Source organism: Zingiber officinale, chromosome 11B (assembly GCF_018446385.1).
Source record: "Zingiber officinale cultivar Zhangliang chromosome 11B, Zo_v1.1, whole genome shotgun sequence".
In the NCBI taxonomy this organism is placed as follows: Eukaryota; Viridiplantae; Streptophyta; class Magnoliopsida; order Zingiberales; family Zingiberaceae; genus Zingiber; species Zingiber officinale.
Window position 1 is genome coordinate 80,255,335 of NC_056007.1, and position 25,893 is coordinate 80,281,227.

Here is a 25,893-nt window from a genome sequence, read left to right on the forward strand (position 1 = left end):
ATATTAATCCCATCCTGTTCGTTGGACCATGCGCGGCATTGTTTACATATAATATGCCAATTATGAGTCAGACAACGTTGGTCAACGCCAAAAAATCTAGCAGATGATTCGACACTCGCATTAAAATTCATCCCTAAAAAATTAACTATTCCAGTGCATTTTTGTCGGGTTGTACGTGGAAATCGTTGTTGGTACTGCAAGAGATTTATTATTATTATTATTTTTATTAAAACGGACATTCACGTTCAAAATTTAAATTTGAAATATACCGATGATTAAATGGTGGTACTTTATCCAGAAATAATATATCGTCTTTGAAAAGCAATTTAGCATTAGCATCTAGACACCACGTTAGAATGGTCCTCTAGAAGACAAAAATTGTGATGTTTTACTGAAGCGACACACCTACCATTTATTCCTTTCTCTCATCGAACAAGAAAAACAATAAGTCCAAAAATTCTGGCTAGAAAACTCCAAAACAAATTGAGGTTTGGTCCAATATAGAAAAGGCCTAATGAATTTGAATCTTGCAGTGGCAGGCCAGGCAGTGCGATATATATATATATCTTGGATTGTATGTAACACGTGCCTCAAGCATTGCTGCAGAAGCTGCATGCGGTAGAGCAGTGGCCATGCCCGTGTTCTCTTCGACGTCGCACTCGCTTGTCTTCTCTCGCAGGCTACAGCAACGTGCAGCAGCTTCATTAATTTTGAACAGCTGGTGCATGAGCGTTTTCATTTGCTGCGTCTGGCCGGGAGATGGAGGCCGGCCTTGTGGACCCAGAGGCTCGATGATTGAGACGACACTGCGTGAATGGCTGTAATTGGTTCCATAGCCATGCATTGTGCTCAGCGTACGTCTGGCCCATTAGTAATTTGTTTTTGAGAAAACTCCAAGGAGACAATATTAAATGGAGCGAAGTCAAATCATTCTGAAAACATTGGGAAACTTGGCGAGTCATCAAGATCAAGCATAGTGAAGTCCGATAACGCATGCGTCACAGAGGTACTCGGATTATTTCCTAAACGGCCGGATGACGGAGGCCGGCCTTGTGACCTTGAGTACTCTAAGCGTCCCTGAGCACTCAGCTTCCCCGTGGATCCTACGTCCTCGAGCATTCAACGTTTCTGAGCACCCAACGTTTATCCAACGGTGACCCATTTGGACTATGGAGATCACTAACTCGAAATTAGTCAATCTGGCATTCGACATCAACCTCCAACAGTATGACTGATGTGGATAGTTTTGGAATTTTATAAGACGCTATTCATCATTGCCTTTGACGCCGGCCAAGTCCGATGTCGGTAGCCCCTTGCCCTCATGTCGTCGCCTCACACACACCGACGTCATCTCATGCGTCGGTGTCGTCTTCTCCGCAGCACACACACGTGGCCGCCATTCCCCTCCTCCTCATGCCACCTTCCTCACGCAGCCAACCATTCGGCGCCACCTCTGCCCTTCCTCTTCTCTCTCTCTATCTCTCTCGCACATTCGCACTTGCCTTCTATTTTTCTTTCTCTTTCGTACACTATTCTTATGGGGGAAAAGTACCTGACTTGAGCGTCGGAGGACCTGCTTTGGGGACTTTTTTCCTGATTTCTGACCTCTAACATCCCGTGTGCTTGTCTGAGTGTGCGCAGAGTTCAATTACTACCGATACAGTCATCGTCGTTCGTCAGCACCACGTGGGGGTCCATTCTTGTAGGCGCATACGAGAACGGTGTCCCAGTCGCCCCTCATGTTAGGATTTATACTAAAAGCTAGCTTTTGGTATAAACATTTATTTAGAAATAAGAATCACATTGGTCAAATGTCTACATTTATGATAAATGTAGTTGTTCAATTAATTTATATTGTAGATAACATGGTGTGTGGTGTTACACACAGAAGATCTTGTTATCAGTACCTTATAAATTATAAACAGTAGCTCACGACCAAGATGGAAAGGAACAAACCATTGGAAGGTCGTAGTGTAATTAGGTATTAGTTTATCTTAACTATATAATTACACTACTACACTTAGAGTGTATTGAGTAGGACCATTAGAGGTCGTTTCTTTTATACTGACTTTATAAAGGAACAAAGACATCAGTTATTATGGAAGTGTATGCTCTTAATCCTAATATAATAACAAACACATATATTTGATATTTATTTCTTTAATTTATCAATGAGTGAGATTTAGTTCGATAAATCAATAAGCCCGATAAGTTGGGAAATGATATCACTTATAGTGTGTGTTGTTGATTATAGAAGGAAACTGTGTCCTATTAATCTAGGTTGAAAATGTCCCCAAGAGGAGCTCATAAGGATTGTCATATTAAACCCTGCAGGTGGACTTAGTCCGACATGACGATAAGGTTGAGTGGTACTACTCTTGGACTAAGATATTAATTAAATGAGTTGTCAGTAACTCACTTAATTAGTGGACATTCGACATCTTAAACACAGGGAGACTAACACACTCATAATAAGAAGGAGCCCAAAATGTAATTTGGGATTGGTGCGGTAGTTCAATAATAGTTCTCTAAGTGGAATGAATTATTATTGATAAAATTAAGTTGTGTGTTCGGGGCGAACACGGGATGCTTAATTTTATCGGGAGACTAAAACCAATTCCTCCTCTCGGTTCCTACCATAACCTCTTGTATATAGAGATTTATACCCACCACATACCCACCTTCTTACCCATCCAATGGGGTCAGCCAAGCTAGCTTGGAACCCAAGCTAGGGCCGGCCAAGACCAAGTGGATAAGCCAAGTTGGTGGCCGGCCAAAGCTTGGGTTCCAAGCTTAGGTGGCTGGTCACTAGAATATTAAAAAGGATTTTTATTAAAATTATTTCTTATGTGAATATCATGATTTTAAAAGAGAGTTTAAAAATTAAAAATTTCCTTTTATAGCTTTCTACAAAAGATTAAGAGAAGAGATTAATCTCTTTCCTTATTTGTAGATTAAAAGGATGATTTTAATTTTTGGTAAAAACTTTCCTTATTTGTAAATCATCTACATGTTTAAAAGAGAGTTTAAAATTTGAAATGTTTCCTTATTTGTTGATTAAAAGGTGGATTTTAAATTTTAAGAAAACTTTCCTTTTTAACCATTTTCATGATTTAAAAGAGAGTTTAAAAATTAAATATTCTCTTTTATAAGTTTCTACAAGAGATTAAGAAAAGATTTGATATCTTTCCTTATTTGTAGATTAAAAGAGATTTTAATTTTTAGAGATAACTTTCTTTTTATCCACATGTTTAAAAAAAAAATTAATTTATTAAATTTCCTTTTTATAAACCAATCATTAAGGGATAAAATTATTGGAGAAATTTTTATAAATTTCTAGAAATAAATTAGGAAGTTTTAATTCTTGTTTAATTAAAACTTTCCTTGATTTGGGGAAATAAGTGCCCGACCATGTTATAATGAAAAGAAAAATTATTTTTAATTAAATAAATTTTTCCTTTTCATGGCAAAAGAATTAAGGAAGTTTTTATTTAAATTTCCTTATTTGCCAAGATCAAGGATTATAAAAGAGAGGGTAGAGGAGGCTTTATGTAAGAACGACTCTATTATTTTTCTCCCTCTTTTCTTCCTTGGTGTGGCCGGCCCTTCCCTTTCTCTTCTCTCCATCTTTGTGGCCGAAACCTTCTTTTCTCTTGGTGATCAAGTGGTGGCCGGATCTTAGCTTGGAGAAGAAGGAGAGAAAGCTTGCATCCCTTGGAGCTTGGTTAGTGGAAAAGGATCTTCTTCCTTTGAAAGTCTTGCTTGGCCGAAACTTGAAGGAAAGAAGAAGAAGGTGGTTTGGTGGTTCTCGTCTCGGTAGATCGTTGCCCACACAACGTCCGGGATTAGAAGAGGAATATGGTAGAAGATCAAGAGGTCTTTCTAAAAGGTATAACTAGTATTTTTCCTTTCCGCATCATACTAGTTATTTTTGGAAATAATACAAAATACAAGAGGAATGCGATTCTAGTATTTCGAATTTATTTTCGATGTTGTGTTCTTTGTTTTTTTTTTCTTTTCCTTGTGATTTGATTGTTCCTTTCGGTTAACCTAAAGTTATTTTAGGAAATTAAATATTAGCTTTCCTTAAAAGGTTTTGTCTAGTCGGTGGTGGTTGCTCCCATATCCAAGAAGGCCATGTGCCTCGCCACGTCAGTACTGGGAACCAATTATGGAAATTAATATTTAATGGAATTAATAACTTAGGTGATTTAGATCGAACGTGTTAAGTTCCGCAGGAGATCCAAGTCAAAACCTAAAAGAACAAATAGATTAAACTTTGGATCAAACGTGTTAAGTTCCGCATGCGATCCAAGTTTAATTTAAAAGAACACATGGTAGCTAGGAAAAAGTTCAGACCTTTGTACAAAATTTTTGTACAGTGGAACCATTAGGTTTTCCGAGTAGCAACCAACAATTGGTATCAGAGCTAGGGCTTTGCCTCTGTGTATTTGGTATTAGTTTAATTATGCACATATCATACATAATTTAGGCAGGTTAATAGTAGGATGTGCTAACTTTGTGGATGCAGGATCTAACTATTATGGCTTATAGTTATTATGTGTGTGATTGGACCCTTGGACATGTCAAGGGCATTTTATTCTGTGTGCATGATTGTATTATAAAATACAGCAGGAGCTGTATTTAGTTTTATTAGGATTTTATTTTTTGATCTAGTTACATGTACATTCCTTTTATGGAATATAGGATCGATGGATGTAAATTTTATTTTATGTTCGATCTAGTTTACATGTACATTCCTTCGAGGAATATAGGATCGAAAAATATAAAATTCTATTTATGTCGCGGATCGAATCTTACAAGGCGTGGAACCTTTTGAGGACCAGAGGCGTAGCGGAACAAGGAGCAAGATGGATGCGACAACTAGACCCGGTGGCGGTGGCCAAAGATGGCAGCAACTAGGGTTGGCGACACACGGAGGACAGCAATAGATAAAAGCCATAATAGTTGAAAATTAATTTTTCTATTTATTGCTTTTTTATGCTGTGTTGTGTGTGCTTGTTAGTATGCATGCTAAGTAGGCTAGCATAGTCAAAATTCCTCACTTTAAATAACTAAGTGGGAGAGGGATTTATTTTTAAATAAATTCCACGGTCTCCATTACTGGTTTATAAGTGATGCAACAAGCTTGCGCGTTGGCTCTGAGTGCCTTCCTCCATATCGGATGAGCTTGTTTACAGATCACTAGCTTAAACTTCCATTTTGGATTACTATAGGAAGTTAATTAAGAGCGTGTGATCTTCCCCATCGGAAGGGGCACAATCTTATTAATGGACTTAGTGTCAAGTAATGGTATACACTTAGGCACGTCTAATAGTATCCTCCCCATAGGAGTCATTGCTATTGTTTGTGTGACCGAAGAAAACCAACTATTAATTTGTCAAATAAATAAGTTGACAAGATAATAAAATTAAAAACTCCTCTTACAAATGTTTGATTTTGTATACGTCCACACTATTGTGGCATACAAAATTCACGGTGTTTGAGGTAATTTTATTTTGTCATAAAGATTTATTGACAAGATAATTAATGGGTAAAACCCTCCTCTTACAAATGTTTAAATTTTGTATACGTCCACACTATCATGGCATGCAAAATTCACGGTGTTTGAGGTGTTGGTGAATTTAAATAATATTGTTTGAGGAATCAATGTTATTTTAAATTCAAAAAGTTTTGACCAAATATTTGATCAAAGATAGATCAACTATTAATTTTATTCGTTATAAAGAAAAGTTGACGAGATAATAAAATTAATGGATAAAATCTTTTTTTTTTGATTTTGTATACGTCCACACTATCGTGGCATACAAAATTCATAGGGATTTTAAAAGAATTGATCTTGACCAAATATTTTTGTGATTCTTAGGATTTAAAATGTTTGTCAATCCCCTAGTTGTTATACTATAGAAAAGACTTAGTAGTCCCAATTGTAATGATTGAAAACAAGACTTGGACATTAAGGTAGACTGTCTTCTTAGAACTAAGAACAATTTAGGTGTATTTAATTCATTAGTTGAAACATGTCTAGTGGTGTTATCTACCAGAACCTGGAGTGTAGATACAGATGTCATTAATCATGTCTGCAATTCATTGCAGGGTTCCAGGAAACCCGACAACTAAATAAAAATAAAAACACCGTCTACATGGGCATTACTGCAAAAGTAGCAGTTGTTGCAGTGGGAGAGGTTTATTCTCTAATAGGAATAAAATATGGATTATTAGAAATTGTCTTTACATACTAAGTTTAGAAAGAACCTGATTTCAGTTTCTAAACTATTATAGAATAGATATTGTGTCTATTTTGATAACAAAGTTGTTATCAAGAAAAATAGGGAAGTTATCTATTCTGGTATGTTGGTTGACAATTTATAATCCAATAACTCCCACGATGCAACAAATGAAAATTAGTAACACATCTTCTAACTTTAAGAAAAAGTAACCTTCGGAAATGAACCAATTATATCTTTGGCATCTAAAGCTAGGTTATATTAACTTAAGTAGGATTCATTGGTAGCTGATGAACTTTTAAGTTCATTAGTAGTGGAAATCTTTCCAACCTGCGAGTCTTACTTGGAAGGAAAAATAACCAAGAAGCTTTTAAGTCTAAGGGGTATGGAGCCAAAGATATGTTGGAATTGGTTCATTCTGATTTGTGTGATCCTATGACTATCCAGGCAAGAGGTAGTATCGAATATTTCATCTATTTTATAGATAACTATTCAAGATACAAATACATTTACTTAATATGCCGCAAGACTATGTACTTTGATTAGTTCAAAGAGTACAAGGTTGATGCAGAGAAACGTCAAAGTAAAAGTATCAAGACACTACGGTGAGATCGTAGTGGCAAGTACCTCTTGGGAGAATTTAGGAGTCACTTATCAAAAGTAGGGATTCAATCCAAACTAACTGCACCTAGTACACCCCTACAGAATGGTGTAGAAAAAGGAAGGTATAGGACTCTTATGGAAATAAGTAGATTGATGATGAGTTATTTGGAAAATTACCAAATTCATTTTAAGGATATACTCTGGAAACGGAAGTGAATATAGTACCTTCCAAAGTCAGAACTCTTTACTCATATAGAATTTCTAAATAGGCATAAGCCTATTTTGAAGCATATTCGGATTCGGGTAGTCCAGCACATATGCTGAAGAGAGACAATGATAAGTTGGACAGGAATTCACTTGTTTGTAAGTTATCCTAGAGAAATGAAAGTAGGTTTATAGTCTTAAAAATCAGAAGGTCATTGTTAGCATCAATGATCGATTTTTAGAAAAGGACTATGTAATAAACTACAAGCCCATAAGTAAATTTGTTCTTAAAGAAATTATAAAGGACATGTCTAATCTAGTACCAACTGTACAAGATGAAATATCACAAGAAACTGCAACACGTATCACAATTGATACACAATTATAGACAGTACATCATCGTAGTGGGAGGGTTGTCAAACAACCAAAAGGATTCATGTTTTGGGAGAGTTTTTGGACTTGATCCCAAATGAACATGAGTCTGATCCCGGAAATATGATGAAACACTCCAAAATAAAGATGCAGCATCTTGGCAATGAGCAATGAATACAGAATTAGAATATATGTATTCTAATCAAATCTGGAAGCTTGTAGAACCACCAGATGGTGTAAAAGCCATTGGGTGAAAATATGTCTACAATAGGAAAAGATGGATAGACAGGAAGATGGAAACTTTCAAAGCAAGGCTTGATGAAAAAGGAAACTTTTTCACTGGTAGTCATGCTTAAGTATATCCGGATTCTTTTATCTATTTAGCAAGTGGATGTCAAGACAGCATTCCTTAATGGAAGTCTTGAAAAAAACATTCATACAAAGCAACTAGAAGGGTTCATTGCAAAGGGCAAAGAGCATTTCGTGTGCAAGCTCAATCAGTCTACGGACTGAGGCAAAGCTTCAAGGTCTTGGAGCATCCGGTTTATCAAAGGAATCCAGACCTATGGATTTATTTAGTAACCGGATAAGTCTTGTGTATATAAAAAGTGTGATGGAAACGTGGTGGTATTTCTTGTACTATACGTAGATAACATTTTTGGTAGTTGGAAACAATATCAAAATGTTGTCAGAAGTAAGGGTATGGTTGCCCAAGCAATTCGATATGAAGGACTTGGGAGAATGAATATATTCTTGGGATCAAAGTAATAAGGGATTGCAAGAAAAGAATATTTTAATTATCCCAAGCTTCATATATCGAAAAAAAATCCTTGCTCGTTTTAAGCATGCTGATCCTGTCCGAATCGCTGAACCAACGGACGCTGGGCACGTGGCGCTCTCCTGGCAGCTGACGTAGATCCTCGGCCGGTCGGACGGCGCTCCGGCGGACCTGCACAGAAGTAGGGCCGGGAAGGGGTTCCCGGCGACGACCCTCCGACGCTCAAGTCAGGCAAGCAAGCAGTGAAAAAGTGGCTCTCCTGATATTAGAACGCGTACCTCCGGCGAAGGATGAGGGCCTTTATATAGGGCAGCGGAGAAGCGAGTGTACACATACCGAGGTGTACATGTGTCCACGGCCCATACCCCAGTAAGGGCTTGTAAGTGAGCTTACCTGACCCATACTGCTACAGTCCAAGCATGTCCTCGATGGGACAGCGGAACCCCCTGTCATAAGATTTGAAGTATGGCCTACACGTGGAACATACCCGCTGACAGAAAAAGATGTCACTTGTCCTTTTGCCTTTACTCCCCGGAGAGAGTCCGGACGGCCAGCTTCCGCGACATCCGGCCGGACGTATGCGGTGGTTTACTTAGGGAGGTTCTCAATCACGTGCTTTGTGGAGACTATTAGCAGTATGCTACCTAATTGTTTTGGCCGAGCGTGCAATCTGATCGGCTCTGCGATCTCGTCCGCTGAGCGCCAGAACCCTGACTTTCGACGAGACGCCTTTAACCAACTAGACACCAGCCGACCGCCCCGCCGGTCGAACCCGCCCCTCGCCGCCCAACCACCTGCCACTTTGACTTACACGTGGCGTTGACCCCACCGGACGGGGGGCCCCTGTTCTTACAACCGGATCACTTGCCTCCCCTTCAAGTCTAGTCGAAGGAGGCGATTAGTCCGACTGACTGGACTACTAGCCTAGCAGGTCGGCACCTTCAGGCACTCCTGCTCCGCTCGGCTTCCCGCAGGGACGACCGTAAGGTCAGTCAATCCGCAACCTTCCTCGGATCTCCTCGTAACCTGCGCCAATCCTCGACATTAAGGCTGAGCATGCGCTCATTAAATGCCTCGAATGGCTGAATGCCACGTGGCGCACTGTCGTCATCGTACGGTGGAGGCATCGTGGGGCTTTGATGGGATCGAGGCGGTTCGAAATGGACGGCGCGATGTGCACTTTGACTCCCGTGACCTGGATCCAACGGCGGAGGTCGCCCGGCCCCCGCCATATAAAATCTTCGCTCTCTCCCATTCCCCTCACTTGCTTTTGCGATTTCAACCCCTGCCCCCAGCGTTGGAGCTCTGGCGATACCGTTTCTATTCTCCGACACTTTCTGGCGCCTCTTCCTCAATCCTTTTTCCCCGCAGTAAGGCTTTACACCTTTTCTTTCTTGCTTCCGGTGTTTACTCCGTATTTGTCTCCCCAGTTTCAATCCTTGAAACATCTTTTCGCTCGTTGTTTTTCTCCTGCCTTTTGCTTTTTTGATTTCTTCCGATCGGCCCATGGCTAGCTCTTCCCATCCCGAAGACCAGTCCCTTGGTCCTTGATACACCACCATGCAATCACGATTTGATCAACGTGACTTTGACATTCTAACCGATAATTTTGAAATCCCCGAAGATTTTGAACTTCTTTTAGCTGGTCCTTTCGCCCGGCCGCCGCGCGGAGCTTTCTGTGTCTTCCGCGACCAGTTTACCGCCGGTCTGCGTTTCCCTGTACATCCGTTCATCATAGACGTTTGTAATTTTTTCGACGTGCCGCTCGGCAGTCTAGTACCCAACACCTTTCGTCTCCTCTACGGTGTTGTTGTTTTGTTCAAGATTCACAACATCCCCCTCCGACCGGAGGTCTTCTTTTATTTCTATTACCCCAAGCAAGCCGAGCCAGGCACCTTCATGTTCCAAGCTCGGCCCGGCTTAGTCTTCTTCAACAAACTACCCACTTCCAATAAACATTGGAAGGATTATTTTTTCTACATCCGTATGCCCGATCAGGCCAACTTCCCGACCAAGTGGCAGGTCGGCTTGCCCCCCACTCCCGAGCTGAAGAAATTCAAGACACGACCGGACTACCTCTATGCGGCAAATATGCTAGCCGGTCTGTGGCTTGACATCAATAAGCTTCTTCACGAAGGAGTGATGTACATCTTCGGCCTGAGTCCAATGCGGACTCCCCTTCCGAGCGGCTTTGGTAAGCATTTTACTTGGTCCTTTATTTTGATTGCTAACTGATTTCTCTCCTTTCCTTTGTAGCGGACATCGTCATGGAGTCGGTAATGGCCGGCATTCTGAAGAGAAAGGCGGCGGCGCTCGAAGCCGCGACGGCCAAAGAAATGGAAATGCTGGGTATCCAGCCGGTCGGATCCCATGAAGGGGAAAGCGGGACTCAGGCTGAGTCGGCCGCTCCAGCTTCTCAACAAAACGTGGCCAGTGGAGCCACCCCCACTGGGGAACCAACTGTCCCCGAGGAAGGTTTCGCTCGGGAGGAGGAGCAACCTCTACCAAAGAGACGCCGAGTGGAGACTCCCTTGCGGTCGGCTACCTCCGCGGTCCAACCATCCGAGCGGCATACTGCGACTGCTCGGGGCAAGGCGCCAGAGGTCGAAGCCATTTCGTCCGACCGGACGCCTTCCGAATGGGACGAGCCGGCTGTTCCAATTGAGGCTACTCCGGTTAGCACCCTTCCGCCCGCTCGTCACTCAGTCCAGCGCTCAACCATTCATTCTCAGTTTTCTGCGCCGGCTTCTGATCCCCTTCCGACCGCCGGTCGGACGACCCCCGGCCATGGCCGCACTGTACGAGTCTCTCTTCATCTCCCGACTGAAGAGCTGCTGCCAGAGGCCGACCGCCCGACCGTGCCCGAGCATACCATCACCTTGAAGGGGCCCCTAGCTGAGATGTGGGCCGACGCTCGGGCGCGCGTCGCGCTGATCCCCCTTCGGAACTTGGCCAATAGCCACATGCAGGAGGCCACGGGGGTAAGTCCGCTTTCTTCGAAGTTTTGTACACATTGTTTCCGATCGGCCACTAATAACTCTAATTTTCTTTTGCCAGAGATGGGCGGAGGAGATTGCAGTCTCCAATCGTTTAGCCCTGGTGGATGAGGAGTTAAGGCAACTGAAGGCGGCGTGCGGTCCGTCCGGCTCTCAAGGCCCGTCTTACTCCGAGCTGCAGAAGGAGCTGAAAAAGGCTCAGGATCTCCTGGCGGCCGAGCAGAGGAAGGCGGCCGATCAGGCTCATGCCCTGGCCGAGTCCGAGCGAAAAGTCAAGTCGCTTGACACAAAATTAACCCTGGCCACCACTCGGAAAAATACGACCATCTCCGATCTGGAGAAAAAGAACGTGGAGGCTCGGGGCCTGGAGTTGAAGGTAAAGGAGCTGATGGAGCAGCTCGACAGGGAGAAGGCGGGCCGCTCGGCCGACGCGGACAAGCTTCAGAATCTGAATGAGGCCCTTACTAGCTCCCAGGCAGCTTTCAAAGAATATCAAGATGCCGAGCCGAGTCGAATCGCTGCCTTAAGGCAGAGCTACATCCGCTCGCCTGAATTCTCGGAGAAAATCTGCGAGCGGATGTACACAGCCTTCGACTTGGCCATGACCGCCACCACCACTTATCTGAAGTCTAAGGGTCTTCTTCCGGAGTCCACTACTATTCCGGCCGGCGATCAAGTGGTGCTCTTGGAAAGTATCCCCAAGGGCCTTTATGACTACATTGAGTAGACTGTCTCTATATGTAATTAGGCCGCTCGGCCAAAAATGGATCTTTTTTTTGTACTTAGGCCGCTCGGCCTAAAGTTTTAATCTTAATGCAACGCTTTTCTTTCACGTACTGTCTTTTTGCTAGTGAATATGTATGTTGCCCGCTCGCCTATTATCACCTCTCGGGTATTCGAAAGGTTACCAAGTATTTGGCGTTGCCCTTCCGCTCGGCTTAATACGTAATATTTCTAAATATTCCGCTTTGACGTCGGTCGAATACCTTTAGGTGCTGGGCCGAGCGGAACGTAGAGATGATCTAACACTATTGGAGGCAAATTTCTGGGGCAGTTACATTCTTTTAATTGACATATTCCGCTCGGCGAGTTTATAGACGCCGGCTCGTCTCTCGATATTTAACATTGGAGCTCGACGGTCTTCCGCTCGGAAGGTTTATAGACGCCGGCTCGTCTCTCGATTTTTAACGTCGGAGCTCGACGGTCTTCCGCTCAGAAGGTTTATAGACGCCGGCTCGTCTCTCGATTTTTAACGTCGGAGGTCAACGGTCTTCCGCTCGGAAGGTTTATAGACGCCGGCTCGTCTCTCGATTTTTAACGTCGGAGGTCGACGGTCTTCCGCTCGGAAGGTTTATAGATGTCGGCTCGTCTCTCGATTTTTAACGTCGGAGCTCGACGGTCTTGGGGGATCCTTAACACAGCCGCTCGGCAAACACGATAGCCATCCTTTTAATTCATTTTTGCTTCCTGCATTACAAGGACATGGGCGACTAGAATATACACAAAAATGAGTTACACCAGTGCACCTTTCATCCGGCACGATAAGGCTGGAGATGATTTGCACTCCATGGCCGATCCAACTGTCGTCCGTCTTTATCCTCCAAATAGTAAGCGCCCGAGCGGAGCTTTTCGATAACCTTGAAGGGGCCCGCCCAGGGAGCTTCCAGCTTGCCGACGTCGCCGACCGGCTTGACTTTCTTCCTGACAAGGTCACCGACCTGGAACGATCTGGGGATTACGCGCCTATTGTAGTTTTGCTTCATCCGTTGGCGGTACGCCATCAGCCGGACGGACGCCTTGGCTCTCTCTTCATCAACCAAATCCAGCTCCATGTTCCTCCGCTCGGCGTTGCCTTCATCGTAACTCTGGATCCGGACGGATTCGACACCGACTTCGACGGGAATCACCGCTTCGCCGCCATATACCAGATGAAAAGGCGTGACGCCCGTTCCTTCCTTTGGAGTCGTTCGGATGGCCCATAGGACGCCCGGCACTTCATCCACCCAACTTCCTCCCAAATGGTCGAGCCGAGCGCGTAGAATACGAAGAATTTCCCGATTGGCTACTTCGGCTTGACCGTTGCTTTAGGGATAGGCCACAGATGTGAAGTGTTGCTCAATGCCGAAGCTTTTGCACCAATCTTCGAGCAATTTTCCTGTGAACTGCCGCCCATTGTCGGAAATAAGTCGACGAGGGATGCCGAACCGACAGATGATGTTCTGCTAGATGATCTTCTTGACCATCTGCTCGGTAATCTTGGCTAGCGACTCGGTCTCCACCCACTTGGAAAAATAATCAACTGCCACAAGTAAAAATTTCCGCTGCCCGGTCGCCATAGGGAATGGACCCACAATATCCATTCTCCACTGATCAAACGGACATGAGACCGTTGACGCCTTCATTTCCTCCGCCGGTCGGTGGGAGACATTGTGATACTTCTGGCAGGATAGGCACGTCGACACGGTCCGAGCGGCGTCTGCTTGTAAGGTTAGCCAGAAGTATCCGGCCAGCAGGATCTTCTTAGCTAGTGATCGTCCGCCTGGATGCCCACCACACGATCCTTGATGCACTTCTTGGAGGATGTAAGCCGAGTCTTCCGAGCTCATGCATTTCAACAGCGGGCGAGAGAAAGCCTTCTTATAGAGCTGATCACCAATGAGTGTGAACCGACCGGCTCTCCTCCTTAACAGCTCGGCTTCATTCCGGTCGGACGGGGTGGCGCCCAAGCGCAAAAACTCCATGATGGGTGTCCTCCAGTCGCTCGGCAACGTGAGGCCCTCCATCCGGTCGACGTGCGCCACCAAAGATACTTGTTCAATTGGCTGCTGGATGGCGATCGGCGTTATTGAGCTTGCAAGTTTGGCTAACTCATCAGCCGCTTGGTTCTCCGCTCGGGGTATCTTCTGGATAATAACTTCTCTGAAGTCGGCTCTAAGTTTCTCGAAGGCTTGAGCGTAAAGCTTGAGTCGAGCGTTGTTGATTTCAAAAGTATCTGTGAGCTGCTGAGCGACCAGTTGGGAGTCTGAATGGAGCGTTACCCGTCCAGCCCCTACATGCCGGGCGGCTTGTAAGCCAGCTATAAGGGCTTCATATTCTGCCTCATTATTCGTAGCTCTATAATCCAGCTTGACGGATAAGTGCATCTTCTCTTCTTGGGGAGACAGCAATAAGACACCAATACCGCTCCCGAGCCGAGTGGAGGATCCGTCTACAAATACCTTCCACATGGCTTCGGGCTCTGGTCTTTGTACCTCGGTGACGAAATCCGCCAAGGACTGCGCTTATATCGCCGACCGGGGCTGGTATTGAATGTCGAACTCGCTCAACTCGGTTGTCCATTTGATGAGCCGTTCGGACGCTTCGGGATTCAACAGCACTCTTCCCAACGGGCTATTCGTCCGGACGATGATAGTATGAGCCAAGAAATAAGGACGGAGGCGCCGAGCGGCGAGGACCAAAGCGAAAGCAAGTTTCTCGAGCCCGGTGTAGCAAGATTCAGCATCTTTTAAAATATGGTTCAGAAAATACACTGGCTCTTCTCCGCTCGGCCTTACTAATGCTGAGCCGACGGCTTGTTCAGTAGAAGATAAGTAGATACAAAGTGGCTCACCCGCAGCTGGCTTGGCTAGTACTGGAAGAGAATTCAAATATGTCTTCAGATCTTCGAACGCCCGATCGCATTCTTCGTCCCATTGAAACTTGGCGGCTTTGCGCAAGATTTTAAAGAAAGGCAGGCTCCGGTCGGCAGTTTTGGAGATGAACCTGGACAGGGCAGTTATCCGACCGGTCAAACGCTGCACTTCCCTCAGATTTCTTAGAGGCGGCATGTCTTGTAAAGCTTTCACCTTGCTGGGATTTGCTTCAATACCCCGCTCGGTCACTATGTAACCTAAGAAGCGTCCTCCTTTTGCTCCGAATAGACACTTCTGGGGATTTAGTTTAACGCCATACCTCCTCAGTGTTCGGAAAGTCTCCTTCATGTCTTCCAAGAGGTCGGCTGCTCGGACGGACTTGATAAGAATGTCGTCCACATAAACTTCTAGATTCTGCCCGATTTGCTCCTTGAACACTTTGTTCATCAAGCGTTGATAGGTGGCTCCCGCGTTCTTCAATCTGAACGGAATCACATTATAACAGTAGGTGCCGTCGGCCGTCACGAAGCTAACTTTTTCTTGATCTTGCCGGGCGAGCGGCACTTGATGATATCCCTGATAGGTGTCAAGCATGCATATCAACTCGCAACCGACCGTAGAATCCACCAGTTGATCGATTCGGGGCAAGGGGTAAAAGTCCTTTGGGCACGCCTTGTTAAGGTCCCGGAAATCGATGCACACTCTCCACTTGTTGCCGGGTTTGGAAACTAACATCACATTCGCCAACCAGCTCGGGAACTGGACCTCGCGTATATGGCCGGCCTCCAAGAGTTTCTCTACCTCCGCTCGGATGATGGCATTCTGCTCGGCGCTGAAGTCCCTTTTTCTTTGCTTTACTGGCCGAGCGTCCGGTCGGACGTGGAGCTCATGCTGTGCTATACTTGGTGAAATTCCGGGCAGCTCATGTGTCGACCAGACGAAGACATCATGGTTTCTTCGGAGGCATTGGACCACCTCCTCTTTCTGATTCGCCTCCAGATCGGACGCGATGAATGTCGTGGCCTCCGATCGGGTCGGGTGTATCTGCACTTCCTCTTTTTCTTCATAAACTAAAGAGGGAGGCTTTTCAGTGATGGCGTTTACCTCGATCCGGGGCGTCTTCCGAGCGGAATTGGCTTCTGCTCGGACCATCTCGATGTAGCATCGCCGAGCGGCCAGTTGATCTCCCCGTACTTCTCCCACTTTGTCATCCACGGGGAACTTGATCTTCTGGTGGAAGGTGGAGACGGCCGCTCGGAATTCACGGAGAGCTGGTCGCCCCAATATGACGTTGTATGCCGACGGAGAGTCCACCACGACGAAGTTTGCTGTGGGCGTCCTTCTGAGCGGCTCCTCTCCCAGAGATATGGCCAGACGGATCTGTCCGACCGGCTGAACTTCATTGCACGTAAACCCGTAAAGGGGGGTTGTCATGGGCAGCAGCTCGACTCGATCAATTTGTAGTTGATCGAATGCTTTCTTGAATATGATATTGACCGAGCTCCCTGTGTCAATAAAAACGCGGTGAATAGTGTAGTTGGCTATTACCGCTTTGATGAGAAGGGCGTCATCATGGGGGACTTCAACTCCTTCCAAGTCCCTGGGTCCGAAACTAATTTCTGGTCCGCTCGCCCGTTCCTGACTGCAGCCGATCGCATGGATCTGGAGCTGTCAGACGCTCGCCTTTCTTGCTCAGTTAGAGTCACCTCCGGTCGGCCCGCCAGCAATGATGTTGATCTCGCCTCGGGCAGTGTTACTTCTATTTTCTTCTTCCCGAGCGGACGATCGAGACCGTTCTCTAGACATTCGGGGATTCTCACGCCTTGGAGAGCAATGCCGATCGGGAGTCTATTGTTTTCGCCTGTCAATTTGAGTCCGATCGGCTTCATGAGTTCTCTGTCGCCTATCGGATGAGGGAGATCGTCGACCGCCATTCCGGGGAACGGGTTGAGCAATCAAGGGAAGACTTCGACAATCTCTTGTGTTGTGCGTATCCGTCCGGTGGAAGGAGCAGAACATCGGGGTCCATTTCTTCTTTGGCTTGGGCCGGGCGGCAGCTACCTCTTGCACTTGGGACCTGGCATGGGGGGAGCGGATTGCTTCGGCTCTTGGTCCTCTGGGTGGGTGAGCAGCATGATGCTTCCGCTCGGCAAGAGGAGCCCGCTCGGTTGGAGTTTCTTTTTTTCGGGCTGCTTGGGCTTCCTCCACGTTGATGTACTCGTTGGCTCGGTGTAGCATATGGTCGTAGTCTCGGGGCGACTTTCGAATGAGCGATCGGAAAAAATCCCCATCCACTAGGCCTTGTGTGAAGGCATTCATCATGGTCTCCGAGGTGGCCGTTGGAATATCCATGGCCACTCGGTTGAACCGCTGGATATAAGCTCTAAGCGGCTCTCTTGGCTCTTGCTTGATGGCGAACAAACTGACACTCGTCTTCTGATAACGCCGACTGCTTGCAAAATGATGGAGGAAGGCCGTTCGGAAATCCTTGAAGTTTGTGATGGACCCATCCGGCAGCCTCCGAAACCATCGTTGAGTCGATCCAGAGAGGGTGGTTAGAAAAACTCGACACTTCACCCCATCCGTATATTGGTGAAGGGTAGCAGTGTTGTCGAATTTACCCAGATGATCATCTGGATCGGTAGTCCCATTGTATTCGCCGATCGTCGGGGGCACGTAGTGCTTTGGCAAAGGATCCTTCAAGATGGCTTCTGAGAACTGGCGATTAATTCGCTCGGGGGATGTATCCGCTCGGGGGGCTTTCCCTTTTCTGTCGTCTCGTCTTGGCCTTTCATCCGAAGAAGATCCCCGATCCCGATTAGTTGTTGCGGCTTCAGGAGTGCGGAATAGGGCCCGAGGGAATGCAACGGTGGCCTGAGGTGCTTCCGCTCGGCCTCCTGATGCTGATGTTGCTTGCTGCTCTGCCCGCTCGGCTGGTGCTTTCTGTTTCTGTTCGACGAGCTTAGCGGCCCTCAACTCGATCACAGTGTCGAGTTCCTCCGTGGAAAGCGTCACCGTATGCTGTCGTTCAGCCTCGTCCATCATTTCCGCTATGATGCAGGAGCGTTCCCACAGACGGCGCCAAATTGATCCTGTCCGAATCGCTGAACCAACGGACGCTGGGCACGTGGCGCTCTCCTGGCAGCTAACGTAGATCCTCGGCCGGTCGGACGGCGCTCCGGCGGACCTGCACAGAAGTCGGGCCGGGAAGGGGTTCCCGGCGACGACCCTCCGACACTCAAGTCAGGCAAGCAAGCAGTGAAAAAGTGGCTCTCCTGATATTAGAATGCGTACCTCCGGCGAATGATGAGTGCCTTTATATAGGGCAGCGGAGAAGCGAGTGTACACATACCGAGGTGTACACGTGTCCACGACCCATACCCCAGTAAGGGCTTGTCAGTGAGCTTACCTGACCCATACTGCTACAGTCCAAGCATGTCCTCGATGGGACAGCAGAACCCCCTGTCATAAGATTTGAAGTATGGCCTACACGTGGAACATACCCGCTGTCAGAAAAAGATGTCACTTGTCCTTTTGCCTTTACTCCCCGGAGAGAGTCCGGACGGCCAGCTTCCGCGACATCCGGCCGGACGTATGCGGTGGTTTACTTAGGGAGGTTCTCAATCACGTGCTTTGTGGAGACTATTAGCAGTATGCTACCTGATTGTTTTGGCCGAGCGTGTAATCCGATCGGCTCTGCGATCTCGTCCGCTGAGCGCCGGAACCCTGACTTTCGACGAGACGCCTTTAACCAACTAGACACCAGCCGGCCGCCCGGCCGGTCGAACCCGCCCCTCGCCGCCCGGCCACCTGCCACTTTGACTTACACGTGGCGTTGACCCCACCGGATGGGGGGCCCCTGTTCTTACAACCGGATCACATGCAGAACTCCAAAGAAAGGTTTCTTACCTTTTGGGCTTGGAGTAGCTTTATCTAAAGAGATGTCTTCGAAGACATCAAAGGAGATAGAGGAAATGAAGGAAGATCTTTATGCTTCGGCTATCGAAAGCCTAATGTATGCTATGCACGAGATCAGAAATCTGTTTTGCCAAGGGCATAGTTAGCAGATATCAAAGTAACCCTAGACAAGAACATTGGACTGCAGTAAAGCATATATTGAAGTACCTTAGAGGCACATAAGATTATATGCTAGCTTACAAGGCAGTTAATTTGGTCCCCGTGGGTTGCACGGATTTTGATTTCCAATCGGATAGGGACAATAGTAAGTCAACCTTGGGGTTTTGTGTTTACTTTAGGAGGTAAAGTCATAACTATGGAAGAGTGATAAGCATAGGTGTTTATCTGGACTCCACCATAGAAGCTGAGTATATGACAAGCCTCTGAGGTAGCCATAAAAGCTGAATGACTCAATAACCTCAAGATAGACTTAGATATGATTTCTGGGTTGTCCAAAGATTATTACAATTTATTGTAATAATAGTGGTGCAGTAGCAAAGTTGAAGAAACCATGAGTCTATAAGGCAAGTAAACATAATAGAGCGCAAGTACCACCCAATACGAGAAATCGTATAAACGAGGAGAAGTTGTTGCTACCTAGATTACATCAGATGATGACCTCTAGATCTTTTCACTAAGGCCCTTAAGGCAAGAGTTTTTGATAGGCATGTTGAAGGGTTGGGAATCAGGTGTATGGCAGCAGATGTGGCAGCTTAGTCTTTTAGTATAAGTGGTAGATTGTTAGAATGTATACTAAAAGCCTAGCTTTTGGTATAAACATTTATTTAGAAATAAGAATCACATTGGTCAAATGTCTACATTTATGATAAATGTAGTTGTTCAATTAATTTATATTGTAGATAACATGGTATGTGGTGTCACATACAGAAGATCTTGTTATCAATACCTTATAAATTATAAACAGTAGCTCACGACCAAGATGGAAAGGAACAAACCATTGAAAGGTTGTAGTGTAATTAGGTATTAGTTTATCTTAACTATATAATTACACTAGTACACTTAGAGTGTATTGAGTAGGACCATTAGAGGTCGTTTCTTTTATACTGACTTTATAACGGAACAAAGACATCAGTTATTATGGAAGTGTATGCTCTTAATCCTAATATAATAACAAGCACATATATTTGATATTTATTTCTTTAATTTATCAATGGGTGAGATTTAGTTCGATAAATCAATAAGCCCGATAAGTTGGGAAATGATATCACTTATAGTGTGTGTTGTTGATTATAGAAGGAAACTGTGTCCTAGTAATCTAGGTTGAGAATGTCCCTAAGAGGAGCTCATAAGGATTGTCATGTTAAACCCTGCAGGTGGACTTAGTCCGACATGACGATAAGGTTGAGTGGTACTACTCTTGGACTAAGATATTAATTAAATGAGTTGTCAGTAACTCACTTAATTAGTGGACATTCGACATCTTAAAAACAGGGAGACTAACACACTCATAATAAGAAGGAGCCCAAAATGTAATTTGGGATCGGTGCGGTAGTTCAATAATAGTTCTCTAAGTGGAATGAATTATTATTGATAAAATTAAGTTGTGTGTTCAGGGCAAACACGGGATGCTTAATTTTATCGGGAGACCAAAACCAATTCCTCCTCTCGGTCCCTACCGTAGCCTCTTGTATATAGAGATTTATACCCACCACATACCCACCTTACCCATCCAATGGGGCCGACCAAGCTAGCTTGGAACCCAAGCTAGGGCCGGCCAAGACCAAGTGGATGAGCCAAGTTGGTGGCCGGCCAAGGCTTGGGTCCCAAGCTTAGGTGGCCGGCCACTAGAATATTAAAAGGAATTTTTATTAAAATTATTTCTTATGTGGATATCATGATTTTAAAAGAGAGTTTAAAAATTAAAAATTTCCTTTTATAGCTTTCTACAAAAGATTAAGAGAAGAGATTAATCTCTTTCCTTATTTGTAGATTAAAAGGATGATTTTAATTTTGAGAAAACTTTCCTTATTTGTAAATCATCTACATGTTTAAAGAGAGTTTAAAATTTGAAATCTTTCCTTATTTGTTGATTAAAAGGTGGATTTTAAATTTTAAGAAAACTTTCCTTTTAACCATGTTCATGATTTAAAGAGAGTTTAAAAATTAAATATTCTCTTTTATAAGTTTCTACAAGAGATTAAGAAAAGATTTGATATCTTTCCTTATTTGTAGATTAAAAGAGATTTTAATTTTTAGAGATAACTTTCTTTTTATCCACATGTTTAAAAGAAAGATTTTAATTTATTAAATTTCTTTTTTATAAACCAATCATGAAGGGATAAAATTATTGGAGAAATTTTTATAAATTTCTAGAAACAAATTAGGAAGTTTTAATTCTTGTTTAATTAAAACTCTCCTTGATTTGGGGAAATAAGTGGCCGACCATGTTATAATGAAAAGAAAAATTATTTTTAATTAAATAAATTTTTTCTTTTCATGGCAAAAGAATTAAGGAAGTTTTTATTTAAATTTTCTTATTTGCTAAGATCAAGGATTATAAAAGAGGAGGTAGAGGAGGCTTTATGTAAGAACGACTCTATTATTTTTCTCCCTCTTTTCTTCCTTGGTGTGGCCGGCCCTTCCCTTTCTCTTCTCTCCATCTTTGTGGCCGAAACCTTCTTTTCTCTTGGAGATCAAGTGGTGGCCGGATCTTAGCTTGTAGAAGAAGGAGAGAAAGCTTGCATCCCTTGGAGCTTGGTTGGTGGAAAAGGATCTTCTTCCTTTGAAAGTCTTGCTTGGCCGAAACTTGAAGGAAAGAAGAAGAAGGTGGTTTGGTGGTTCTCGTCTCGGAAGATCGTTGCCCACACAATGTCCGGGATTAGAAGAGGAATACGGTAGAAGATCAAGAGGTCTTTCTAAAAGGTATAACTAGTATTTTTTCCTTTCCGCATAATACTAGTTATTTTTGGAAATAATACCAAATACAAGAGGCATGCGATTCTAGTATTTCGAATTTATTTTCGATGTTGTGTTCTTTGTTTTTTTTTCTTTTCCTTGTGATTTGATTGTTCCTTTCGGTTAACCTAAAGTTATTTTAGGAAATTAAATATTAGCTTTCCTTAAAAGGTTTTGTCTAGTCGGTGGTGGTTGCTCCCATATCCAAGAAGGCCATGTGCCTCGCCACGTCAGTACTGGGAACCAATTATGAAAATTAATATTTAATGGAATTAATAACTTAGGTAATTTGGATCGAACGTGTTAAGTTCCGCAGGAGATCCAAGTCAAAACCTAAAAGAACAAATAGATTAAACTTTGGATCAAACGTGTTAAATTCCGCAGGCGATCCAAGTTTAATTTACAAGAACACATGGTAGCTAGGAAAAGGTTCAGACCTTTGTACAAAATTTTTATACAGTGGAACCATTAGGTTTTCCGAGTAGCAACCAACACCTCAGTCAACACCAGCAACAGTTCATCCAGCCTTCATCTGACTCAGATTCTGGACAAGATCAATTTGGCACCGTCTGTGGAACTTTTCCACCTGTTCTGGAACGTGAAGATGGACGATGTCAGGAGGTTCTCTGCCATTATCATAGTCTCGGAGGATCCTGACGAACATATTATCTTCTACCCTCACTCCACGGGTATTTGAAAGTCGAGGGATTGAGTTGGAGCTTTAGTTGGCCGGCAGGTTAGTTTTTTCATTATATTTTTTCCTGACTCCACTGGTATTTGGGAGTTAAGGGACCGAGACAAACCCTCAGTTGGTTGGCACGACTCCTCGATTAGGTACGTTACGGGCTCTGCTCCCTTTTTACAGTTATAGGATCTGCTATAACTTCCTGATAAGAGAGTAAGATCCTAGTTCCTTGATAAAAAACTAGGGCCTTCAATCTTTGATCGAACACTAGGGGCCCAGCTCCTCGATCATACATTAGGGGCCCAGCTCCCCGATCAGACACTAGGGACACAGCTTCCCGATCAGTGACTCACAGTACAGCTTCCCGATCAGGATCTAGGGGCATCGCTCGTTAATTACAGGCTAGGGGTCTTACTCTCCGATCAGGGACTAGGGGCCTAGCTCCCCGATCAGGTGTGTTATCAGCTCTGCACCCTTCACCATGGGACTCTGCATCCTCTTACTACTATAGGCACCACACTCTATTACTACTATATGCTTTGCATCCTTCACCTGTTTTACATCCTCTTACATCTACAGGCTCTGCTCCCTTCACCCATGGTGCTCTACTTCCTTCTATTGCTATGGACTCTACTCTCTTATATTACCATGGGTTTTACTCCCTTTGACGATCAGAGCTCAGATTATTATCTTCTCCCCTCGTTCTATAGGTATTCGGGAGTTAAGGGACCGAGATAGATCCTCGCTCGGTCGACACCACTTTCCGATCGGGTATGACAAAGGCTCTGCTCCCTCATATTGCTATAGGCTCCGCTTCTATGGACTTCAGGGCTTAACCTCTCCCATTCGGGGTCGAGCGGTCTTCACTGATCTCGGACCAGCCTATCGGATCCCTTATCCCCCCCCCCCATTCGGGTCGAGCGATCTTCACTGGTCTCAGACCAGCCTACCGGATCCCTTATCTCCCTCGTTCGGGGTCGAACGATTTTCACTAGTCTCGGGCCAGAGTATCGCCACCAGTCCCAGATCGGAGTATCGCCACCGGTCTCGGACCGGAGTATTGCCACCGATCTCGGACCAGAGTATCGTCACTGGTCTCGGACCAGAGTATCGCCATTGGTCTCAGACCAAAGTATTGCCACCGATCTCAGATCGGAGTATCGCCACCGGTCTTGGACCGGAGTATCGCCACTGGTCTCGGACCGGAGTATCACCAACGACCTTCTGATCGGGCTCCAGACTCTCGTCCCAGCGTGAGTTATAAGCGAGCACGCTCTCGCGACCAACGACCTCCCGGTCGGGCTCCAGACTCTCGCCCCAGTGCAAGTTATAAGCGAGCATGCTCTCGCAACCAACGATCTCTCGATCGGGCTCCAAACTCTCATCCCAGCGTGAGTTATAAGTGAGCATGTTCTCACGCCTCCAGACTCTCGCCCCAGCGCAAGTTATAAGTGAGCATGCTCTCACGCCTCCAGACTCTCGCCACAGTACGAGTTATAAGTGAGCATGTTCTCACACCTCCAAACTCTCACCCCAGTGCGAGTTATAAGTGAGCATGCTCTCACGACCAACGGCCTCCCAGACAGTCTCTCACGCTCAACTACTAGTCTATCGGGTTACTCCCTAGTCAGGGGCTCACCTCACTCGCCGCTCTGCCCGACACTCATCACACTTGCTTCACCCGTCGCTCTGCCCGACACTCTCCATTCGCGTTTTCGCTCACCGATGTTGCTTGGTCGGCACTCACTGCTCACTCACCACTCTGCCCGGCACTCATCACACTTGCCTCACCCGTCGCTCTGCTCGGCACTCACCATTCACATTATCGCTCACCGCTATTGCTCGGTCGACACTCACTGCTCACTCACCGCTCTGCCCGGCACTCATCACACTTGCTTCGCCCGTCACTCTGCCCGGCACTCTCCATTCTCGTTTTCGCTCACTACTGTTGCTCGGTCGGCACTCATTGCTCACTCGCCGCTCTGTCCAGCACTCATCACACTTACTTCACCCATCACTCTGTTTGGCACTCACCATTCATGTTTCGCTCATCGCTGTTGCTCGGTCGCGAGTTACTATCACTCAGTTGGCATTTTCTCGGTCGTGTTGCCCGCTCCGCTCGTCTATTATTCTCTCTATTGCCTTGTTGTGATTTATTGTCGCTCCGTCAGCACTGATCTCACTCGTCACATTGCCTGACACTCGCGTCTCACTCGCTCTGCTAATGAGCTTCGCGCCCAAGCGGATCCTCGTCTTTGCCCCCTTCTGCATTCACCTTCAATAGGCTTCGCGCTCGCTCGGTGCATCGATGTTGGGCCTTTCGATCTCTTCGAGATCCACGCCCGACTTGGCTCATATATCCTTTACTCCCATTCACACTCTATCTACGGACTCTGCTCCCATTCTCATTTGGTCTCATTGGCTCTGTGTCTATCCAGCGCATAGGCTTGGTGCCCACTCGGCATTCTCGATAACTCGGTTTACACTTTTTGGTCACCCGATCAGGATTTATTGTCTCTCGATCATGCCCTCGACATCGCTCGTCCATTCTCATTCCACCCGATCGGCATTATCTATGTCGCCTGGTCGGTATTTTTCTCAGTCGCACTCACGGCTTTGCTCGTCCATCATTCTCTCTATTGCTCGGTCGCGATTTATTGTCGCTTGGTTGATATTTTTTCGGTCGCGGCCTCAGAACCCCTTGCTCGTCATCTTTTGACCCGCTCGACATTCCCCTATTGCCCGGTCGACATTGTTTGATTGTCCGGTAGGCATTGTTCGATTGCTCGATCACGATTTACTATCGATCGATCAACATTTTCTTGGTCGCACCCTCAACATCGCTTGCTCGTCGTCGTTCCACCCACTCGGATTCTCCCTATTGCCCAGTCGACATTTTTCAATCGCCCAGTCACAATTACTATCGCTCGATCGACATTTTTCTCGGTCGTGCGCTCGACACCGCTCGCCCATCGTCTTTCGACCCGCTCGACATTCTCTCTCTATTGCCCGATTGATATTTTTCGGTTGTTTGGTCATGGTTATTGTCGCTCGGTCGACATTTTCTCAGACGCGTGCTTGATACTGATCACCCATCCTCTTTTGACTGGCATGGCATTCTCCCTATTGCCTGGTCGGTAGTTTTCGATCGCCCGGTCATAGTTTATTGTTACTCGGTCGACATTTTCTCGGTCGTGATTTCCTATTGCTCGATCGACATTTTCTTGGTCGCGCCCTCAACATCGTTTGCTCGTCATTGTTCCACCCGCTCGACATTCTCCTTATTGCATGGTTGGCATTTTTCCGATCACCCGGTCGTGATTTCCTGTTGCTCGATCGGCATTTTCTTGGTCGCACCCTCGACATCGCTTGCTCATCGTCGTTCCACCCACTCGGCATTCTCCTTATTGCCCGGTTGGCATTTTTCTGATCACCCAGTTGTGATTTCCTATCGCTCGGTCGGTATTTTTCTCCGTCACGCTCATGGCTTTGCTCGCTTGTC